The sequence below is a fragment of the Phascolarctos cinereus genome, unplaced genomic scaffold (assembly GCF_003287225.1).
Source record: "Phascolarctos cinereus isolate Bilbo 61053 unplaced genomic scaffold, phaCin_HiC Scaffold_5;HRSCAF=322, whole genome shotgun sequence".
In the NCBI taxonomy this organism is placed as follows: domain Eukaryota; kingdom Metazoa; phylum Chordata; class Mammalia; order Diprotodontia; family Phascolarctidae; genus Phascolarctos; species Phascolarctos cinereus.
The window spans coordinates 140,956,097-140,969,817 of record NW_027555958.1 but is presented as its reverse complement, the minus strand read 5'-3'; the positions used below and the strand labels follow the sequence as shown (position 1 = coordinate 140,969,817).

Here is a 13,721-nt window from a genome sequence, read left to right as displayed (position 1 = left end):
TATTTGAGGCTGGATTTGAACTGAAGCTGACTTCAGGTCCAGAACTCCATCTACAATACCATATAGCTGCTTCTACCACAATCCCTCCTCTGCTGTAAGGAGGCATAATTTCAAATGAGATCATGTATTTGAAATGATTTGAAATTAGATAGATAGAGAGAGAGAGGGAGAGAGGGAGAGAGAGAGAGAGAGAGAGAGAGATACATATCACCCATATAACATGGTATTCATAATCAATTTAGAATTTGTATCCTTCTGGGTTCTACTTGGATTTATTAATTCTCCTAATACTAGGGAAGGGAGCAAAAGAGAACTTTGTGGTAGAATTTTAGGCGTTCACCCAGGGACAAGATTCTAAAGTCTGAGAAACAACTTCACATTTAGCTTTTCACTGATGCAAATACAGTCAGTTCCTCTATAATGCATACTTTGAGAATGCAAATGTGTTCTAACACAAATGATTTATTACAGAATATAGGGTATAATTCAAATTTCACATTTCTTCCTGAGAAATAGTGAGAATTCAGAAAATTTCCCCACTTCCCAGTAAGTCACAAGACACAATCCTTCCTACTCCAACAAGCAAACTTCAGGTCTTTTTTAAGGTAAAACTGCATATTTGTTATATATCTTCTGGAATAATAGAAACTCTGGGCAATTGAGGGCTGGTCCCCACCACCCCTCCGCCACCTTCTGCCCTGGCTGAGATGCCCCGAGGACCAGTTTTGGCTGGCCCAACTTGTCACTCTCCTGACTTTGACTGTTCAGCCCAAGGCCAGGGATGCTGCCACTATTTATTATAGTATTTATGTATTTCTTCACCATTTAATATGAATAAAACTGTGCTATCATCTTTAATTAGGTGCCACGATGATGTTTTTGAACATTGTGGCCCTAACCCATTCTTCCTCGTAAGGTTTGTAGGTTTTATTGTGTGATTTTGTATACCATGGTAGTTTTTGAGAACACATATACCACATTATAGCACAACTGACTGCAGATGATATCAACACTAATGGGAATCTTGGTGTAAATTTCCATTTACAAAAGAGGAAAATAATAACTTGCATTTATATAAGACTTTATAGTTTGCAGTAGTTTCTTCCAATAACAAGGATGAAACAAAGAGGCATTAGGACATGCAGGCACATCTAATTAGTAGTGAAAGTGTAAGTACAGGGTCTAAGATTAATAATGGACTCAAAATGTTAACTTCAATTATGGAATGAAGAACTAATTATTTGAAATAGTTGGTACTTTAATGTATCGCTACATACACTCATATGATTTATGGCCAGTGAATAAGTAGTTGATGTAATTATTATCAAACCTACTGAACTCCAAAAACTGTTGAGGGCCACTATTTTCTGAATCTTCTAACAGTGTCTAGTGAGTCTTTAAATAAGCATGTACAATTTTGCTTGAAAGAAATAGAAAGCTTTAGTGGGGACTACCTAGCTCAATACAAATATGCAAATTTATATAAAATGACTCCCACAAATGATAAAATTGTTAACTGTAATCCTAAAATGTGAAACCAATTATTTCAGAAAAAGGGATATAAATTAATTATCACAGTACTATTCCTCAGCCCAAAGAGACCTACTATTCAGTTACCTTAGAATGGAAGAATTAAATAGTGCTATAGCATCTATGAAAAAAAGAGAGAAGAATAAACCCAAGCCTTAGCTATCCTTCCTGAATGATAAGGAAAGAGAGAGGATAAACCAAGGTGTATCTTAAGAAGAGAGTCTTAAAAGTCCCACTGACAATTTCCAATCAGGTCAGGTCACAGGCTAGAATCCAGGCCTACACCACCTCCCAGAGCATGAGAGGTAATATCCCCTGCATTCCATGCCCTGCCAGACCTGAATATCCATGGATGTCTAACTCTTTCCCAAGGGATGTAAGTTTTTAATCAAGAGAATCCTGCCTCATTCAAAATGGAAAGGCACTTTCTTAATCTATACCACCAGATTAGTCAGGTTAACTTCTCTAACTGGAGCCAGTCGAGGAAGGGCCAGCTCACTCCAGCCTCATCCCATTCTCAGCAGCTAGAAGATAACTAACTGGGTGGCAGCTAGTAATTCATAATCTAGCCAAGGATGGCCAAGCAAGTAGCCTCCAAATATAACGAATTGTTACTTTATCCTGTTTAAAAGTCAATGAATGAGGGAGAAAAGAATGAAAAGCTATTGTGAGCATTGACACAACCTGCACAAGTATTCCTCATGATGAGAAAAGCTAATATACAAATTCCAAAGTCACCAGAGCAATAAAATAGGTGATTATTGCAACTCTGATCGAGGAAGCATGAAAATTGAACTAGAGGAATAGGAAGGTAACAACTGCTATCAATAACACAAATGAGGGTATCAGCCACTTTCTGAGTCTAAGGCTACCTTAAAGCAATGTATAAAATTAGAGAGAACCTAGGCCTCAGAACTAATGTTATTAAACTGGCCCAACTATAGAGCTGATGGTGTTGGAATGAGGGAGAGCAAAGATCCAGATGAGACCTTTTTGTAGCAGAGCATTGTGACTCAAGACATATGGTTACTTGGATGGCTTTCCCTATACTTCTGTATTTGTACTCTTGTGTTGTGGGAAAACCTTGTGTATTGGGCTACACTGAATCTGCCTGATGTCTTAATCATAACAAACACAAAATAGCTAAGTGATGATGACTATCACAAGCTAGATTCTTGCTCACCTTCAGAGCCCCCATTTTTTCTACTTTTGTCAGATATAACATCTGACAGCCAGAGATCATGTAACTTTGGTGACCATTCACATTATTGAAGATTTTTATTATAAAAGGATTCACTGCAGCATTCCAATACCTAGTAATCTTCTTACTGCATTGCTAGCTATTCAGAAACCTGTTACCTTACCTATAGAAGCTAGATAAGCCTAGATTTATTTTAGCAAATCCAACTTGTGACTTAATTCATTTCAATATATGTGTGCATGTGTGTTTATGTGTATGTGTAATATACATACCCAAATTGCATTTTTCCCACTCCCACATCCCCATTATTTGGATGCCTCCACTTAAAAATCTTCTGACCAAATAGTTCTCTATTTTATTATTGATATCAATTCCTGATCTGCTTCCTGAGTAAAATATGAAAATAGAGACACATGGCTAACTTCTTCACTTTGAAGTCCTGCCATCAACCAAATTATAGAGAATACTCTAAAGTGACACTATAGTTAAAACTACTTCTTCAGGTAACCCTGAGGCTACCAGGATCTTTCCATTTCTAAGAAGATGGCTGCAGAAACATCATGCTCTAGGGTAAGCATTAATGAATAGGGGTGAGAAGAATGAAAAGGTCAGCAGAAGACCCCCTTTGACATCCATTAATATTATCACCCATCCATTTATCTCTGGAGATGTTTCTACCAAGATTGCTTTGTTCATTCAGCGGTAAGAGCGATGTTCTGGTTTCCCTAGAAAGTTTCAAATCAAATCACTCAGGTATTTCTGTAAAAAGAAAAGAGTAAAGGAAGATGAATCTGTGGATTTGCTGAGACCTGTTATTTTTTTCTTAATGGAATGGGCAATAGTTTTCAGTTCTAAAGCCCCCAAGCTATACTCTAAGCAAGTTTCACCAGCTTTAGATTCAATCTTCTGCAAAACCTACCTAATCCCACCTGAACAATTGCTGCTCAGTAATGAGCTTTAAGAAACTGGGCGTTTTGTGGTGTCCGTATACTAACACTGGAATGAGGGATACTGATCAGTATGCAGGCCATATAAGTACAACTCAGCTCCTTTGACTTTGAATTGTATAACATTTTAAGAAGGAGATTTATAAACTGTAGAGTATACAGAGGAGAGCCATCCTGAGATGGTGACCTCATCAGCTCCTTGATAATCCCATAAAGGTTCAGCTACCATCTTTATCCAGATGTTTCCCATATCTATATATTCATCCCGAGTCTTTCTCCTGGGTACCTGTCCCCCATCATTGCCTCTTGAACATTTCTAAATGGATGTACCACAGGCATCTTAAATTCAATACATCCAAAACAGAAATCATTCTTTTCCCCAAAAACTCATCTCTCTTTCAAACTTTCATATCACTGTTGTGGGTACCACCATCCTTCCTGTCACTCAGGTTTATAACACCAGTGTAATCCTTGACTCATCACAGCTCCACAAGTATCCCCCCCCCTCAAAGAACCTATATCATGTCTGAAAGGAATTTCTTGGGGGGGGGGGAAGTGGGGAAAGGACTTCCACAGAACTAGGAGCTATGAGTTATCCCTTTACCACATGTGCTTTCTAAGGCTGAGCCCACTTTGACTTGGACTCTGTATATATTTGTGGGACAGGCTGTCAGACATTTGGGGAGAATATTTTGTATTAGTTTTTTATTATATCACTTCAGTAATATTTCTTTCTGAAAAATACTCCTTTCTGAAAGCTCCTTAAGGCTAGCTGACTGATTTTCAACTGATAATCTTTAAGGGAAACACATTGCTGGGGCTCAAAGCCAATTGCATTGCAGAATCACTCCCCTGAGAGTGATTCTAAAACCAAGGTGGGGGAGGAGCGAAATATAGGCAGGCTAGCTCTGGGAACCTAATTTGTCCACAAGAGTGAGAATTGGGATAAGCATGCCCCAGAGTTTAGATGGACTATATACTCAGGAGTGTGCTGATAAATGTTTAATGACCAACTCCCAAAGGGGAAAAAAAGTATTCATGCATACTTTTAGATTTAATTCACATTTTCATTTTCTTCATCAGTATCTTAAGTCTACACAATCAACAAAACAGTAAGTAAAGTCATTATTTGTAGAATTTTCTGATTTCCTGGGTATAAATGTTCACTGTAAACATTTCACAGTTGGCTTACCCTAAGCCAAGCCGGTTCAAGCTTGGCTCCGGCACATCTATGACTGTATTTACATGTGTTCATGTTGTCTCCTCTTTGAGGGCAGATACTATTTCCCATTTGGTTTTGCATCCCCAGGCTTGGTAGACTGGCACATTCTAGGTGCTTAATAAATGCTTGTTGGTTGATTGCTTGAGATACCTCAAGATCATGCTTTCTAAAGATTAGTTAAAGGAACTAGAGATGTTGTGCTTAGAGATGATGAAATTTCAGGAGGAAGTGGTAACTGTCTTCAAACACTCAAAGGACTATCACGCAGAAGAGTGATCAGACTTATTATAGTTCATCCTAGAAGGTAAAACCGTAATTGATGCTTGGAATGGATAGAGTCGGATTTTGAATGGATGCAAAAGACAAACTGTCTAACCATTAGAGAGATGATAGAATTATACACCCAGAGCTGGAAGAACCTTTGAGGGTATCTGGTACAATCCCTTCATTTTACAGATGAAAATCCAGAGAAGTTAAGCAACTCACTCCAGTTAGTAAGTAAGAGAAATGGGATTAGAATTAAGGTCCTATATCTCCAAGTTCAATGTTCGCTATACCCCATCAATCCCCACCAATCTCCTAATGGACAACTACAATCCTCTGAATTTCATGATTCCTCCCCTCCCCATCTTCCTACAAGATCATATCAACCCTGGAACTCACAGCTTGTTTGTGCCCCCTGCTCCGGGGCCCCTACTTCCCCTCTCTGCTTGAAAAAGGTGGAGAGTGGCAAACTCCTCCCAGATCCTCCATTAAAGGAGGGGGCCCAGGCCATCTATCTCTTCATTTCTACCCAGCCACTCTATTCTGGACTTCATTATGCCCTCTCCCCAGTACTCTCTCCTTTCTTTCAGCTTCTTTTTTTATATTGTCTTCCCCCATCAGACTGTGAGCTCCTTGAGGGTAGAGACTATCTTTTGCCTTACTTGGTATCCCCATGGCTTAGCACAGTGTCTGGCATGTAATAGGCATTTAATAAATGTTTATTGACTGATTGCAAGGGAAGAATGAATGACCGACTTGTTATGGATTTATAGAGGGGATGCTTGGTCAGGTATGTGTTGGGCTAAATGACCTTGCCTTCCACTCTGATTCTTTGATCTTATAACTTGGAAGAGATGCATGAAAAATGGTAGCAGAAATAAGCAGAAGCAACACTTTGTAATAACTAGATTTATCATTAAACCCTGTAAAACCCTTCAGCACAACTTCTGGTTTTGTTATAATGACCTTCATTTGCTGGGCTACAGAAAACAGAAAGCTGTGTGAACAAGTATTTCGATCAATTTATCAAACCAAGTGGAAATGTCTGTTTGGCATATAAAAGATAATGGCAGAAACTCATTTTAGTTCCTTGTTTTGGCCTGTTCCTGTACTCATGTGTGAAATTACCCAAGGCGGGGTGGACATATGACCCTCTAAAAGCACTCTTATGGGCCTTAGATGTGATCAGCTGCACAAATTAACCTGCCAGATGAATTGGTTTTGCAAACAGAAGGCCCCATAAGGCTATCCAGGTTTGCTGCTTAGAATGAAACCTTGCCCTGGAGTGGTAGCATCAGACACAGGCACACACCCAAAGAGGCCACCACAAGAATTCATCCCTGCCTTCATGCGTTTTCTTTTCTTTAGCTACTGGACTGCTTAGATAACTTGTTGTGATTTGTTTTTAAATCAGATTCTTAGCAACTTCTTGCTTTCCTAACACAGACAGAGAAGTCAGGCAAAACTAACCAAGTCATTCATCTCTTTTTTCCCCTTAATATATTTAATTTCATATTCACTGTTAACTAGTTAAGGGGCAGGAGGAGAAAAAGCAGGGGGACTCCTAGTCTATATAAAGCATGAGCACATTTCAGTGAATTGTTCTGGGTAGCATCCTAGAAATACAGATTTAGAGTTAGAGGGATATTAGAAGGCCATCTAGCCTAATCATTTTACAGATGTAGAGGCTGAGGCTGAGAGAAGTGATACACGTGACAGGTAGCAAGGATGAGATTCAAACCCAGGCTTTCTGACTCCAAATCTAGGATTTCTTTCACTCTACCACACCATATGTCTAAGGTAGCAATTTTCTGACCTTAAATTGTATGCTCATTGGTATATTCTTGTCAATCGTCATCAAATCTGCAACCAAATCAACATTGCCATTACTTCTGGAAGGGTCAGGTCAATCCTCTTATTTCTCTCATCACCCCAGTAACTACCCAGACCAAAATATCCTTCCCAAGCCACCACTCTGAGAATTTCTCAGCTCTCCTCTCCCCTTATCTAGACTTGGTATCTATCATGCTACTGAGAGATTTCCTGCAAAAACACTTGGCAAAGGCCTACATATGGATTCTCACTTAGGCCAAGATGGGAATCCTGGAATTATAAGTAACCCTAAGTTTGAGAGTTTAGTCACTCAACCTTCTAGGGAGAGAAGAGGATTTCCGAAGAGAGAGTGTTCCTTGGAGAAAGACTGTCTACTCAGAGAGCTGAGTCAATGATTTTCTCAAACACTGAAAGGAAGGGGATTGCTTATTCAGTAGCCCCTAAAGTATTTTAGCCTTCTAGGGGGACTTTCTTGAAGGGTTGGTGAATGATAGTGATAAAAGAAGGGGGTACCAAAATTGCAATTCCTTTTCTGGGTGAGCTGATGAGTTATTTAAGTGATTCATGGGTTTTCTATACCTGAATGTGAGTTCCCATGAATCTTTTCCATCTAATGCATTTTCTGGGAGATGAAATAAAAGTTGCCCTGATTTTGATATCTTAGCATTGATACAGCAGGTAGGGATCCTATCATATACTTTTGGGAGACATAAACTCAAAATATACTCTGAGTATTCTAGGAAATTCTGCTAAAGAAACTGCAGCTGAAAGCAATTAACCAAATAGGGGAAAAACAGATGCTCTTAGGGTCAAGCCCCAAGGATCTGCCCTGATCCCTTTGAGACCAGAGTCTTAAAGGGTGGTTATACTATAATTAGAAGGCCCTAAATTATCTTGGGAAAAAAAAACCTTCACTCTTCCTTGACAATTTATTACCAGTTCAGTAAACCACGAAACAGAATGTTTGTCTTCTTGTATAACCTTTGATACTAACGGAACTGGTCACTGTCATCTCAGTTGAATGCAAACCCAAAATGAGAAACTCAAGTTATCCCTTTGTTTGTTTGGGCTTTTCTATGGAGCCAGGTTTGTCTGGTTTTCTTGTTCTGGATAGTATTTAAGCCCAGAAGCTGGCAACACCGTAGCTATATCAGTCACAGTCCTTAGCTAAGGAACCCCCACCATGTTTACAGTCTGGTTTGCATTCTCTAGATTCTCAATACTCTTCCAACAAGTCCATACTGACTCTCGAGGCTTATTGTCTTTTCTCCCTAAACCCACCCCTTCTTTCCCTCCTCTTTAACTTTCTATTCTTCTCATGCACTATCTTTCTAGCCAACCAGGTTCACATCCTCAACTCATAATTCTTCAGGCCTACCTTCTATATTCAACTACAGGATTGGGGAACCTGCAGCCTCGAGGCCACAGGTGGCCCTTTAGGTCCTCAAGTGTGGTCTCAAGGCCACAGGTTACCCACCTCTGTCCAATTACTTGCCAAATCTTCCAATTCTATCTCTGCAACAGTTCTCACATTCATCCACTTCTCTCTCCTCACATCAAAACCACCACATGGATTGTATTACAAAAGGCTCCCCTGCAACCAATCCCTTCTCTACAAGCCATCCTCTACAATTCCAAAACTGAGATTACTATGAGTTTGACCACATCATTCCCCTGGTCTAGAAGCTTGAGTGCCTCTACACTACCTCCAGAGTAAAATACAAACTCGTCCATTTAGCATTTAAAGTTCTTTGCTCTCTAGCTCCAACCTATTTTTGAAAGGCTGAAGTACACACACACACACACACACACACACACACACACATATATATGCACTTACACATGCACATGCACACACTGCTGTACATTCCAACCAAACAAGTCTACTTTCTGTTCCCTATACAGGACATTTTCTCATCTCTATCCCTTTGCATGGGCTGTTCCCTAGGCCTAGAACAGGGATGGAGAATCTACGGCCTTCAAGGCCACACTTCTAGGTCCTTGGGCATGGCTTTTTGACTGAGTCCAAGTTTCACAGAACAAATCCTTTTATTAGGGTGATTTGTTCTGTGAAGTTTGGATTCAGTCAAAGGGCTGCACTTGAGGCCAAAGGTTCCCCATCTCTGGCCTAGAATATTCTCTCTCCTCACCTCTGCCATTTAAAACCTTTAGTTGCCTTGAAGGCCCACCTCAAATGCCATTTGTTCAAGAGGCCTTTTCTGATTACCCCAATTTTAGTCACCCCATCCCACCCTACCATTCTGAATTAGAAGAGAAGGGAAAGGAAGAGACAGGAAGGGACAGCAATGGACAGGAAGAGACCAGTGATAGAAATTTTGTATGGGTTTAGCTAGGTAAATGTTTCCCTCCATATAGGATCCTAGAGAGCAAGGTTTACTTATTTTTGTCTTTGTACCCACTACCTACCACCATTCCTGGCACATGGTAGGTTTTCATGACAAATGCTTATTGAATTGATTTTATGAAATGATAATGTCCATGGGGCAGTGAGCCACTCATACCCTATAAAACTAACTGATCCTTGTTGGAGTAAATTCAACTTCTTATTTTTTAAAAGCAGTTTCTCTCAAGGCTCAGGATCAGATGTAGCCTTCTCCACCCCACTTCCAAGATCTTCCTCATTAATCCATTTGTCATTGTTTTTATCTCAAAAATAATAAAAACAATATAACAATTCACAATCATATAGCTGAATAGGGCAAGAAGATCTGTGACATTCTTTCCTTACAACAGTCTGGATTTGGAGTCATTGGACCTGGGTTTGAATTTCAACTCTGCTAATTGACAACTTGGGTGACCATGGGCAAGTCACTATTTTTGTCTTTCAGTTCTCTCATCTTTAAAATAAGGGAATTTAGAAAACAGGAGAAAGAAGGAGCATTAATCAGCACATAATGATCCCGGTGGCCTGCATATTTAGTTTTAAAATGTAATGTTTTATTGTATTTTTATTTATTTTGTTAAATATCTTCCTAATTATGTTTTACTCAGGTTTAGGACCCACTAAGGCATATATATTATGGGCTGGGTGGTTGACACCTCTGTGCCTGGTCACTGAAGTCAGTCCTAGCTCCAAATCCTGTGGGAAAATGTAAGGTCCCACCGCTTCAGGCAAAGGAATTTAATTAGCGATTTAGAGGACATAAGCCTAGGAACCAAGAAAGAAACCTCTTCTCTTAACTCCTAGGAACCAATATATAAACCATTTAATTCAATTCAGCAAAACATTTATTAGGTGCTTTAGGAAGCAATGAAAAGAGCCCCAGTTTCAGAGTCAGAAGGCTCTGTTTGTAGACCTTACAGCACTATAAAAATGCTAGTTATTTTCATTATTATTGGATGAAGTGTTCTCTAAGTTCCCTTGCAACTATGTGCAAGCACTGTTCTAGGCTCTAAGGAAGAAATAAATTTTAGATAAGATGCATTTCTGCCCTGGTAGTCCTTATGGTCTAACATTTGAGCATTTAGAAAGCTCTCTGTCTCTAATAACGTTAACCTTGGTTAATGATTCACCATTGTACAGTGATGAGTAATTTACGTTATTTAATGACTGATAAAGCCACTTACAGCCACTAAATTTTTTCAAGTGTCTAGGGCTTCCACATTACCTAATACAAGCCCCTGTCATTCAATCTTTAGACAGTACAAGTCTAAAGTATCTCCAAAACATGATTGCTTCTCCAAAAATTACTCACATCTCTCTGGTCTAGAAATCTTAGGAGAAGAGTCCTCCTCCAAGATTTCCTGACTTTGACATGGTTTGCTGAACCAATAAGCTGACACTTTTTCATACACTTCAACCAACAGTCAACAAGCATTTATTAAGTGCTTATTAAGTGCCAGACATTGTGCTAAACACTAGGAATGAATATGCAGGCAGAAAGACAGCCCTTGCCCAGAAGGAGCTTACATTTACAAAATACAGAAGTACAGAATGGAACAGATTTTAATAATGATTTTCTTTTTCCTCTCACTAAAAAAAAAAAGTAGTAAATTTTACTCTAGATTCCACAAACTCACCTTGTCAAAAGCAGAATTTTGCCTCGCCATTGGCATTTCTGGATCAATCCTGCCACAGAACATTCCTACTGGGAAACTCTCAGACGTCCTTTCTATGCCGTTTAGCAATAGAAATTGCTAACCCCCACATTTTCGGATTTTCCTGAAGCATATTCAAGGACTACCCCATATTTCTGAGCTTTAAGTAGCTACTGGATTCATAGCTCTCTAGGTCTTATCCTTCATAGGCGTCTCTTGCTGGATAATAAGTTGAAGATGAACTGATAAGTACCTTTTGCTTTCACAGCAGCAAGCTGAATGAGGGCCAAACAAGAAAGGGTGATCCTTCCTAATCTTTCAATAATCTGAATGCATTAGCATCAGTGACTGATGGTCAGAGCTTCAGAGAAAGTCCCTTCCACTTGCTCTGGGAAGAGTCAAGAAACAAATAATGTCTTTCTATTATGCCTGGCTTAATTATGGAAAGTTGACCTCAAAGTTGGGAAAGGCTGTGTTCAAGTCCTGACTCTGATGCATACTGGCAGCATGACACTGGGCAAGTAGCCTTTCAGTGAGTGCTCTAGGCAGCTCAGGCTTTAAGTATTGTTTCATCACCTGGAAGTTCCTTATACCAATGAAACCAAAGGTCTTATCCTTGTCCTGTCCTGCACATGACTCTGGAGGCATTTTCATCTCCATCCACCATCACGTTCCAAGGGATATGTAGAGTTAGGTTCATTCAAGGGCCTGGCTCTAGTCCTCCAGTTGTTTAAAATGAGATAACAGTAGAGTGCTTTGAAAATCTTATATTCAACATATATACCAGCTGTTAAAATGTCTCCTTTTTGGCAGTCTAAGTTAAAATTGCAAGTAATATTTTTTCAAGTTTTTTAATTTGCAGCCATGGGTCAAATAAATTCTCATTGTTATCTAGATAGTTTTAAGGTGATCTCTAAACTGAATCATTCATATCTTATTATACATTGAAGATTGTTACACTTTGTGTTGATCACATCAAACTTCCACCCTTTGTTAGCATTGTTGTTATTTAGTCCTTTCAGTCCTGTCCAACACATCATGACCCCATTTGGGGTTTTCTTGGCAAAGATACTGGAATGGTTTGCCATTTCCAACTCCAGCTCATTTTACAGATAATGAAATGGAGGCAAATGGGGTTAAGTGACTTGCCCAGGGTCACATAGCAAGTAAGTGTCTGAGGCCAGATTGGAATTTGGGAAGATGAGTCTTCTTGACTCGAGGCCCAACACTCTACTGTACCACCTAACTACCCCATCACTTAAGGCCATTTCCTATGAATGTGGCATCAGGAATATAGCCTTTAGCTCCATCTCCTATTCCCTCCCTCATAGCACTGGACAGTAACACACTCTTATATCACTCAGCTTGAGTGTAACAAATATTACTTTACTATGGAGATGACATTAGATTCTTTCATCCATCCACATCTTTCTTGCTGCCATCTAGACGTTCAGGTCTTTCTTTTTTCTTCTTCAATGAGTGTAGTCTGAATGCCAATATTACTTCTTTTTTAATTTTTTTTCAGACCAAGGCTTTTATTTATTCATTTCTTGCATTTAAAATATTCTTCAATGACATCTTTGGCCTGAGATTCCTTGCCATAGTCCTTAACAACAACCCAACTGCAGCCAATCACTTTATGGGGCTTTCCCTCTCTGTCAATTTTATAGAGACCTACCCATTCCCTAGGTTCTTGTTCTCATCAACCTGATCAAGTTGATTCGGTGCTCAGCACACAGAGCCTCAACCAACTTTACATACATACGTTCATCACAGTTGGAAGCAAGAATACAAAGATGGGCTTGGCATTTGTCCACAGTTTTGGAAGCTTCACGAGTTCCACAAGCTAGGCCATCATGGATGAGTGCAGTCTTCAGCACTTCTTGTAGAGCAGTGTTAATGTCCATTAGACCTCCAGCAGCAATGCCTTCCTCGGCCATGGCAGCGATTCATGGGCAAAGCTAAATTTTGAAAACACTCGGGAGCCTCAGTCTCCCATTCGACTCAGAGGAGACAGAGAAAGAGAGCTCAATATTACTTCTACATGTGAGTGCTAGACTTGGAATCAGGAAGACCCAAGTCTGAATCCCACATCACTTACTAGCTATTTGACCCTGGGAAAATAATTTAACTTCTTTCAGCCTCAGTTTTCTCATCTGTAAAATGGAGATAACAGCACCTACCTTACAGGGTTCTTTTGAGGATCAAATGAGATAATATTTGTAAAGCACTTTGCAAAACTTAATATGCTGTATAAATGCTAGCTATCTGGCAATCACTTCAAAAATCTTTGCCTTCATCCTTAATGTCTCTTTAAACACCTTGGACCACTGGAGTTCATCAACCTTCTCAACTCCCATGACCCTAAGCCAACCACCTCCAGGGATACCTACATCAAACTATGAAGTCCTCTTCCCTTTCCTCACTCTTACTATTTATATCTGCTTGGCAGATAACAGAGTGGCTATTCGTCCAAGGACCAGCCTAGCTAAATTTGGAGAGGCTCATCTGATAAAGGTCTCACGTCCAAGATACATGAAACTGATTCAAATATATAAGACAAGAGCCATCCCCCAATTGATAAATAATCAAAGGATATAAACAGGCAGATCTCAGAGGGAAAAAAACCAAGTTATCTACAATCATATTTTTAAAATGTCCTAAA

At 39.5% G+C, this 13,721-nt stretch overlaps 1 protein-coding gene and 1 pseudogene across 1 annotated transcript in view; one reads left to right on the top strand and one right to left on the bottom strand.

The window, feature by feature from the left end:
• Positions 1-13,721, top strand: part of SLC35F1 (solute carrier family 35 member F1) — a 573,453-nt gene that overhangs the window by 533,163 nt on the left and 26,569 nt on the right. The window lies entirely within an intron of this gene.
• LOC110197604 (small ribosomal subunit protein eS12 pseudogene) lies at positions 12,600-12,996 on the bottom strand (annotated as a pseudogene).